This window comes from Arachis ipaensis, chromosome B06 (genome assembly GCF_000816755.2).
Source record: "Arachis ipaensis cultivar K30076 chromosome B06, Araip1.1, whole genome shotgun sequence".
In the NCBI taxonomy this organism is placed as follows: Eukaryota; Viridiplantae; Streptophyta; class Magnoliopsida; order Fabales; family Fabaceae; genus Arachis; species Arachis ipaensis.
The window spans coordinates 128,887,354-128,898,252 of NC_029790.2; the positions used below are offsets into that span (position 1 = coordinate 128,887,354).

At 31.1% G+C, this 10,899-nt stretch overlaps 2 long non-coding RNA genes across 6 annotated transcripts; one reads left to right on the top strand and one right to left on the bottom strand.

Moving 5' to 3' along the window:
* Window positions 1,964-3,065, top strand: LOC107648452. Its single transcript, XR_001621935.2, has 2 exons — window positions 1,964-2,134; window positions 2,556-3,065. It is a non-coding gene; the product is annotated as an uncharacterized LOC107648452 (long non-coding RNA).
* On the bottom strand, window positions 4,787-7,456 carry LOC110263592. 5 transcript variants are annotated; one of them, XR_002349423.1, is made up of 5 exons: window positions 6,846-7,456; window positions 6,548-6,636; window positions 6,364-6,417; window positions 5,945-5,982; window positions 4,791-5,326 (listed from the first exon to the last, which is right to left on the bottom strand). It is a non-coding gene; the product is annotated as an uncharacterized LOC110263592 (long non-coding RNA). The 5 variants fall into 5 exon arrangements; XR_002349422.1 differs by lacking the exon at window positions 4,791-5,326 and having other exon boundaries at window positions 5,665-5,982; XR_002349421.1 differs by lacking the exons at window positions 6,548-6,636; window positions 6,846-7,456 and having other exon boundaries at window positions 4,787-5,326; window positions 5,928-5,982; window positions 6,364-6,529.

Genomic DNA, 10,899 nt, shown 5'->3' on the forward strand with positions numbered 1-10,899 from the left:
ACATGTTCATACTAATGTAAAATCTACTACTAAAATGGAAAGTAAGTGAAGGGGTTTTATAAGGGATATTTATTTCATGAAGCTAGTTAATTCTTGAAAGTTATTGGTAAGTGAAAAGATAAATAATAATCTGAACTTAATATATATAGAACAATACTAATACCAATTAGAAGTTGTGAAAAGGAATTTTACTGAAGGATATTCCCTGTGGTTCTATGGAAGTAATGAAAGTTCCATTATGATGACCTGAGGGAGAAGTGCTTCGTCAATTTTCCAGAGTGGATGTGGATATTTGAACAATTATTCAAAAGAGAGAGAAAGGGAAAAAGAAAGAAAGACAAACAATCAATTAAACAACGTTAAGAATATGACAATTTTTACGGACGAGAGAATATGGATGAAAGAGTTTGAGTATTTGTTTATTTTTTTATTTTTTTTTATTCCCTTGCAATTGTGGTTAGGATGGCATCCAGTGGTCATGGAACCATGGTCAATTAGGCCCAGTATTCAGAATGTATATCTTGGACAGATCTTATCCTATCGTATAGACAATAGATGTATCTCTGAAATAAAGTACTTAGAACTTTATTTTATATACCAACAAATATTAGTTTAAATAGTATAGTTTTTGAGTTTGAATTTTATCGGTTGTAATTGATTAAAAAAAAATTTTTAACTGTTGCTATCATGTGTGATAAGTGTGTAAAAAATGTGTGAATATGTTGTGTAATACTTAAAATTGAGAGTTGTCCGATCTTAGAAAAAAAAAAACCTTTATCTAATGTTGTATTTAAATAAATAAGTAATTTTATCATGGTTGCTAGTTGGCCTCTCTTGTCTTTAGTCCAATGAGAATAAGAATCGAATTTGAAGTCTACGTAATCCGTTCTACTTTCATTTCCTTTTATGATGGTTTGTTTGTAGGATGTGACCAATTTATTTGGTGAGAAACTTAGAAATGTTTAACGAGGCCATAAATAACGCATTTATAAAAATAAAAAAAATAAAAACTATCAAGTTGTAAACTCAAATAATTAAAAATATATGGTCTGATTTATAAATAAAGCAAAGTAATGGTTGAAAAAAATTTGAAAAAAATATAAAATTTAAAAAGAGCTTTTGGTTCTAGAAAGTGAGTATCGGATTCGATGGTCCTAGAAGGTTTGGACTATTAAATGATCCCATAACAAAACATATTTTTTAAGTTTTTTAATAACTGCTAAATAGTCTTTTTTTAATTTTAATTACAAATTAACCTCATATATTTTATTTAATTATAAAAATTATTTTTTATTTTATAAATTATTATTTTATCATTCATCTATTATGTTTATTAACAATTAAAAACAAAAACAATAACGAATTAGATCTTCCATTAATCGTAATAATTTTTTGGCAATTCCAATCGATTAAAAATTTATCTTTGATCCATTACATCCATCGAGGGTTGTGAAATCGTGTTTCTTAGAAAATCAATCGATTGGATTAACAAAACAATCGATTGAATTTCAGGTTTCCCATAACTCAATCGATTGGACTTTAAATTATCACAAAACAATCGATTGAAAGTTGCAAGGCAGTATGGTTTGCCCAAAAATCAATCGATTGGTCATATTACCCAATCGATTGAACTCATCAAAGCAATCCGAGTTTAATTAATTCAATCGATTGGTTATGTTTTGAAGTTTGTACGTGACTAATGGCATATTCCAATTCAATCGATTGGTATGAGAATTCAATCGATTGAAATGTGACGTAAATAAGTTTTTATCTGCATCCAATCGATTGGTATGATAATCCAATCGATTGAAATTTGAAACGCGCTATATATTAATCCTGGTAACCATGCGTGTTTAGCCTCCCTCCCTTTTTTAAACATAAGAATACCATTTCTGCTAACCTCTCTTCTCTCTCTAAATCCAAAAAACTTCTCTCTTCTTCTTCTCCAATCTCACCAACATTCAATCCAAACTACATACATATTATTAATGATAAAGTTGAGCAAGAACTGCTTTCTGAAGCTGAGACTGCATGGACACAGCGTGAATGGTCAATACAACATGTGCTTTTTCTTTCCATGAGACTCTTTCTAAAACCACCTGTTTCTATGGCTACAGATGGAACCTTTGTTCGGGTAATGTACATACTTTTTTTATTTAATAATTCAATAAATGATATCTATTGATCATCGTTAGCATTTACGCCATGCAAATTTCATCCTCCATAGGTCACTATCGCAAGAAGTATTTCCTTTTTTTAATTTTAAAGAGCCACACGATGATATTTTTTATTAACTGAACAACAGATTTGTTTAGTGTTAATAATTTTGTTTTGTATTTTTAATGATAAATTCATGTTTTAGAATTGAAAATATAATGTTATAATTGTTGTTGTGTGGCCTAATTTTTCTATCGGTTGAATGAGCCAAGAACTAATTATTGATAGATGATCTTTGTGATGTGAAGAAACGTACAATTCAATCTTAGAAAAGGAATTTGACTATTGCCATTATCTATTTCGTTTATTGATATTTTGTGTCTTTAAACTTTATGCAGGTAGCTTCATTGGAGAAACTGTACAAGATTTTTGAAAGATGCTAGGCAACCATATGGATTCTTGCTCTCTGCGATATCCTCTTTAATATTGTGCTCTTGTGAATATGTAACTATAGTATTCACGGAGCTCGTCTCAAAGATTTCCTTGGTCTGGTGATTCTGAATCATGTTTCTTGTAAAGTACTTTCGAATGTAAAAAGTATTTTGAGAACAATTGAATTGGATGTGTTCTTGTGTATTACTTTCGTGTCATTGCAGCCAGCCAGCCACAAACGAACGATTCTGATATCCTGCTTTGTGGTCATTCTTCGAGCAGCCAATCCTAATGTTGGATAAATACTTCCGGTTTTGTTATGCAGCTAACGTTTACCATTGAATTTTGTTGATATATATAAGGATTGACCAAGGATTCCTTTATTTGAAGTAAGGAACTTTCTTAGAATGTAAAATGTAAATATAATATCCCATCACACACCGTGTAATGTACAAAAATCGATTGCTTTTGCTGAATGTGTCTCATATTAATATACTCAGATTTTTAGATTATTCCCAAATTCCGATCAGTAACTTACTTCTATCAAGTATCGTGGATCAACAACATAATAGGTTGTAACCTGAAAGTAATAAGACCAATCGATTAGGTAATAAGACCAATCGATTGATTTTTGGACAAACCATACTACCTTGCAACTTTCAATCGATTGTTTTGTGATAACCTGAAGTCCAATCGATTGAGTTTTGGGAAACCTGAAATTCAATCGATTGTTTTGTTAATATAATCGATTGATTTTCTAAAAAACACGATTTCACAACCCTTGACGAATGTAACAGATCAAAGATAAACTTTTAATCGATTGGGATTGCAAAAAGTTATTACGATCAATGGAAGATCTAATTCGTTATTGTTATTATTTTTTATTGTTAATAAACATAATAGATGAATGATAAAATAATAATTTATAAAATAAAAAATAGTTTTTATAATTAAATAAAATATATGGGATTAATTTGTAATTAAAATTAAAAAAATTATTTAACAATTATTAAAAAATTTAAAAAATATGTTTTATTATGGGACCATTTAATGGTCCAAACGTTTTGGGACCATTTAATGGTCCAAACCCTTTGCCTAGAAAGTGACATTGAGAAAAGTATTTAACTATAGTAGTAACAATAATAATGGTAAAGCTGAACTTTGTTCAGTTAATAACTAGTGAAGTGTCCGTGTGATGTATGGGAATGATAAATTTAATGAAAAATATTTAATATTAAAATATTATTAGATTAAGTATTTAATATGAACCTTTTATATTAAATTGGATCATAACAATAAAGATATATGATTTTACTTATTAGAAGAATGCAAGAGTATATAAAATAAAATAAAAAAATACAATTTAATTATATAGTGAAATTGTGAATAAAATAATTTAATATTAAAGTCCCATAAAAGAAAAGTTTATAAATCAACACAAATACTAAAAAATCTAAAATCAAGGTACAACCCAATTTGTATTATAATAATAAACTTGATTTTTATTTTTCCAAATCATGAAAACTATACAAAATCATTCCAACATTTCGATTATTTTTCAATTTTTACATTTGTTCCAAAATTCTTATGTATCAAACCCATTGTTCTTTCTTTTTTTTTTTTACTTTCCCCCTTTTTAAGAAAAAAAAAAGAAGGAGAAGATACTTTGAAAGCTTTAATACCAAAAACTGAAATGCTGAAAAATAAAGCAAGTAAAATATGAATAAAAATAAACAATGAGATTCAACCAAATAAAATTGTTATAAGATGAACATGAGATAAATTTTTATCAATTTTTCTCCAAAAATAATGAACAGAAATTCTCACATATCAAGACAACATCATTATTAAGACCGGTGATTTCTCACCATGAAAATAGTTAAATAAAAAATTGAGAAGATAAACTTAATATGATATAAACCAAATTGAATCATATGAGAAGAAAGGTAAGAAATATTCAGTTCATAATGCAACACTATTCAATTTGTCTGCTCTCATCCTATATTAATAGAAGCTAACAGAGTCTGTTCTTCTTGAGATTAACTTCTTATCATCATTTTTTTTTCATCGATAAAAATAGTCTAAAACGATGATATTGGATTCAGAGCACTTACTAAAAGGCACGCACATAGTAAAAAGTAATTTCACAAACTGATATGTACATAACAGCTTTCATTCAAAAAAGCCACAAGATACCAAAATATTATAAAAGATTGACATGAGTACCATATCAGAGGGAAGGTGAGAATGAAATTTGAGTTTGTGATTTATATAAAAACATATACATCACGTTTACCAACTACCGTTCTCCATAAAGAAGAGGCTTTAAACATTGGGTTTCATTAATTCAAAGAAACATTTTAATGGATTGTCCAATGCCCACGTACAACAAATAATCATTTCATTTGTATCTACTACAGCAAAAAAACTCTAACAGTAAATTGAAATTAGCTTAAATAAATTAGCAACTAAAAATATAAATTAATAGCTAACAATAACCAGAACATTGTGCACTTAAAAGGGTCTATTTCTTTTGGACAGTGTTAACCTTCCACTCTTAAGGTTTGTGGTGCTTCAGTCATGAATTACCAGAGCATTTAAATTGGGAATGTTCTCTATCATTCCCTTCCCATCAAAAGCATAAAAAAAAAAAGTTGTTGAGAGAATCTCCTTTTCCAAATATTGCCTTGATATTGTAAGAATACTCAACTTAGTCCATTATAGATATTATGGAAACCTGAAAGAAATATGGTTTGAATAAAATACCTACCCAAGGATTCTCCCAATAATAGCACAAATTGGTTAAAAAGTCTAAAGGCTGAGTCTAAATGAAATTCACAGAAATTGACTGCTCAAGTTGTATTCTGTTAATAGTTTTCTCCTTATTTTATATTCTATTGTAACAATATTAATTCAAAATAAGATGCACGCAATATTAAACACAGAAAGAAGTACATAATCATGTAGGAAAGTTAACATAAATATAAAATTTTCAAAGTTTCCTAGGGTACAAATTGCCCTAAAGCTGATTAGTTTCTTTATCTAAGAGGAAGGAGAACCTGGCACCATCTAAAAGTTATATTAAACATGAAATCAACGCAAGCAAAATCGCTCTTATACTTGATAGAGGCTAGTAGTGCCATGTACTAATTCGGTATTGGCACTCTGGATAATTATTATTATAATCACTATTATATATTTTACTAAGTATGATCATTATTATCCTCTTCTATTTTCTATCTTTCACAGTGACATCAGTAAATGAGAAAAACAAAAAATCAATGAAGAATCTAATTCAGAAAACAAAAGTTTTAAATAGAGCAGTTAATTAAACACACTTGAATAGCAAATATACCGATGATCCCATCATTTACTCTGGGAAAGCCCTAAACCCTGAAAACCAAATGTAAAGGCAATTCAAAACAGAATTAAGCAGGTAAAATGTACATAATTACGAACTACCTTAAAAACTGAAAGTACTTTGAAAGCAACAAAGCTTAAATCTTGGTGGTATCCCATAATTTGTTCCACAATTTTTTTCAAATGGTTCGTGGGGGGGAAAGAAATTAACTAAATTTTAGAAGAAAAAAGACCCAAAAATAAAAAATTAAAACTACCACCTTGAAGAGTAAAAAACATAGCCAAGCTTGAGAGGAAGGAGAGAAGATATGGTAATAATAAGCAGAAGAATAATAATAAGCAAAAGAAAACAACAAATTTAAGCAATTGAACAAAAAAAATAACTAATAAAAACACAATAGAATGGATGCAAACCTTCCACAGTAGCTACACAGCAAGAACTTCTTTTGCCTTAGTTCCTAAATTACTCTGAAAATACAAAAGGCAGGACATCAAAAACTAAAGGAAAAATGAATAGTTCATGCTGCATTACTTTGAAATCTCATTTAATTTTGTATATTGGATGTAAATTGAATATAAAAGGAAAAGAGATTAAAACCTTTTAGCGAAATACAAATAGAATCCCGACAACAATAATGAGGTTCTGGATTTTCTGCATCAACAACTCCACACCAGAAAAAGAAGACTCTGCACAACAACAATAATATTTCAAATCTTACCAAAATTAGAACATATACATCATATCAAATAATAAGAAACATACTTAACTTCATCACAGAAGGCACATTTTATATAAAAAATAATATTGAAAAAAAAGAGGAGTATGACTGTATGAGTAGGAATAAAATTAGAAATCTTATATATACTGTGATTTGAAGAAGACGACGACTACTTACATAAGCAGAGCATACAGAATCATCACACCAAGACCGTTGCTGGCCGCTCCCGGTGCTGCAACTGTGACTTCTCTTTCGTGTCTATCGCCATCGGAATCATCCCATTGTTGTCGACACCAGTATGCATCTCTCGCTCTTTCCTATCATGTCTCTACTTTTTTCCTCTGTTTCCCTGCAACAAATACCGTGCCATAATACCATCAAGAACTCTCCACTTGACAAAGAGAAGACAGAGAGAACAAAAATAAAAGAAAAAAAAAATGATGTAGAAAGATATATAGCTCTAGGAGAGAAAGACATGAGAGAAGATAGAGAAAGAAAGACGGTTATGGTAAGAAGAAAATCGAAAGTTGATTATCTGAGAGATGGATTGAATGCTTGATAAGGTTGCACATATTTAAGATTCAAATTTTAATTTCAAATTACATGCAGATTTAGTTGGAATTAAAATTTGAAAAATATGTAAAAGAACAGACATCAGGAACGTATTGAAAATGAAGATGAATACATGAAATAACCTGGATAGAAAGATAAAGAAAGGGTTAAGTACTGAAATCGTCCCTAAGGTCTGGGGTGAAAATCAAAATCGTCCCCAACCTTTTTTTGTTATTAAAATCATCCTCAACGTTACAAAACGTTATAAAATCGTCCTTTTCCACTTCAATTTTATTTTTTTTTACCATATTACCCTTCATTAATAATAAAAATAATTAAAATTAATATTAAAAAATTAAAGCAAACTCCCCCCTCCCCTCCCGTAACTCCCTCACTATCACACCTACGCATCATGTTCTGCATCATCTTCATCATCCTTATCAGCTTCTGTTCATAACTTCTGCATCTAGGCAACTTTCTTCCTCTCCCTCTCATGGCCATCACCATTGATTCCAGAACTATCACACTTTCCTTCTCTCTAAATCACTATCACACACCCACAAACTAAATTCAACAACAGCAACAATAAATTAACCAACAAATTCAGCAACATTAACACACATTTAGCAACAGCAACCACAAAATGAACAACATCAACAACAACATCCACAAAATAAATCAACAAAAATTTTAAATTTAACAACAATTCAGCAATCATCATCTGCAACTTCAGATCCAAATTCAATAGCAACAGAAATTAAAAAAAAAAAGAAAGAATTTTTTTTCTAAAGAACAAAAAGAAGAGGGATTCGAGGCTGAAGACGACAAATTCGAAGACGCTTCTATCGATCCCACCACCCTCTGCTCTCCACCTTCCCAACCTCTCACAACTGACCTCACTCCTCCTACCCGCATCGATCCCCATGGAAAGAGGAAGAATTGGGGTTGTGGTTGGAAGGGAGGGTTCGAAGAGGGGTAGGAAGAAGGAGATGAAAGGGAAGAGAGGGAGATACGGAGACAGGATGGGGGTTGGGGGAGGGGGGTGTTGGGTTTTTTTTTTTAATTTTATTTTTATTAATTTTAAGGGTAATTTGGTCAATAAAAAGAAATTAAAGTAAAAAAGGACGATTTTATAACGTTTTGTAACGTTGGGGATGATTTTAATAACAAAAAAAGGTCGGGGACGATTTTAATTTTCACCCCAGACCTTAGGGACGATTTCAGTACTTAACCCATAAAGAAAAATATAAAAATATCAAATTGCTATTGTGCTCTCTTTCATAGTGTCACTGTATGTGCTGTGGCCGCGCGACTCAGTACTTTCCATGATTTGCTCTCTTCCGCCGCTTCCTCCTCCGTATCTATCACCACATCATCGATGACCATTACAAACTCCACCGCACTCACTGCAACACCACCGCCCATATTATGATCCACCACTATAGCTATCACAACCTCATCCACGGCCGTAACTTTGCCTTGGTGCGTATATGAACTCTATAATCTCCACCTCCAACTTAAATTAGGAAGAAGAAGAAGATTATACAAAAACAGAATAAGTGAACAGAGAAGAAAAAAGGAAGAGGAACTGAAGGTGAAGAAGGTGAAGAAGGAGAAGAACCGAATAAGAGGAGGAAGAGATAAAACTGAAAACAAAGAATGGAGAGAATCATAATTTTGATTTTGAATTCAAAATTTGAAATTTGAAAATTTCAAGTTATTTGTACATATAAAGAAAATTGAAAAAGGAGGATAAAAAGCTCAGATACAGTCATAAAAAATGTGGTGTAATGAAAATAGTTTGATGCAAATAAAAGTCATGATATTGATGACCGAAGGCATGGAAATTTTAATGATGAACACACTTATCAGAAATTGAGAATGAACCTGGAAGATGACACGTAAGAATTCCACTATGAGAATAACCTTCTTTTCAATGTATGTTATAGGATAAGGATCATTAGAAACTCTGTGATCTTTAGCAAAAGATTTTCTGGTAGAAGCAAGAGGTTAAAGAATTAAAGGAAAAATTTTTGTGGAACAAAGGTTTTGATGGCGTTGTTTTGTTGCTTGTTAGATTTGTTTTCTCTGTGTTAGCAAGGATTAAGGTTGTGTTTGGAATTAGGCATTGTGTTCCTTATTTGTCTCGTAGTTTATCAGTTTCAGCCACTGTTTTTCCTTCGTATCAAAATCTCAATAGTGAAAATTATGCTATTCATGTTGCTAGGCCGTTCAAAAGTTTGAAACTTGATGGGAATGGTAATTTGGGGTGTGGTGATTTTTTTTAGTTTAATTGTAAGTTATTGAAAGGTGTTGGATTCTCTACTTGTGATCCTGTTCTTGCTAGAGAGTGGAAAGAAACACTGGGGAGGATTATTGGTTGGATTTTACCATTGGCACACAACATGATTAGGTGGTAGAGTAGAGGAGGTTTGAGCAGATGAACATGATGGTTCCAAAAACCAATAGTAATGTGTTGTTGTTGCAGACTTTGTTTTTTGCAGGCAAAGAGAAGATAGAAGCTGCCATAACTGAGAAGATGAAGTTCTAGTGAGAATGGATAATGATATTGGATAGTGGGTAGTAATTGAACCTTGTTTTTGGGGTATGAATTTCTATAAGTTGTGTTTGGGTGGGTTGTAGGTTTGGCCCATGTAGTAAAGTCCAAAAAAAAAAAATATAAATCAATTCTTCTTTAAAAAAAAAAAAAAACCGGAAACTAATTTCTCCAAAAAAAAAATAGTACTTACAAAGTTGGTCCAATTGAACTATGTTGGAATCTGTCTGCAAAATACATTCAATTTTGTGGTAAATATAGCATTTTCAACAAGTTTAGTACGACAACCATCTAAACCATTCATTTGGCATCTTATTGCATGGTCCTTTAAGGACTTGATTATTCTTTCCCCACGAAAGACATTTCTTTATTATTAGAAGATGATCGAATCTAATGAGCATGTGTGATGTGTCTATGATGTTTTTCTTTCATGTTGGCATTGCAAGTATCTATTGCATATAGTTATATATATTATAATTGAAGATGTTGGAAGTAGCTCTATGGATTCAAATCCTCGTGCCTGACTCTGCTTTTGTCACCAATGATGTTGTGTTGCAGCAAACTAAATGCAGTGCTCCTAGTTTAAATTTGCAAATGTTCGTACTAGGGAAGTTCAGAGAATAGGACAATCAATAACAAAGACAATTACATATTCCCCATGGTTCAAATAGATGCGACAATTGAAATTAAATAGTTGCAAAGCTTCTGGAATGCAAAACAAAAGGCTATTGAAAAGATACACAAAATGTTGCAAGATTACATTTCAGTTATTGAGATTTTGTGGGTAGTGTTTTTTTTTTTTTGGATAGGTGCGACAATGAAAAAGTAACTAGTCAGAAGTGGTTAATAGATTTTTTTGCTATTGTCTGAAATACTTGGATAGAAAGGAATCGAAGAATTTTTTAGAATAAGATAGAGAGAGAGTTGAGGATGTTGTTGCGTCGTCTTTTAGAAGCTATAGAGTGTAGAGTGTAATTGATTCCTTTTGTTGTTAATGACAATGCGGGAGATGACAAAGAAGTTGAGTTTGCTACTAATTTGTATGATCTTTGGTTTGTTTCTTTGTTCCACCTTGTTGTGTTGAATTTTGTATTTAAAAAAAAAAACTTTTTTCCCTCAAAA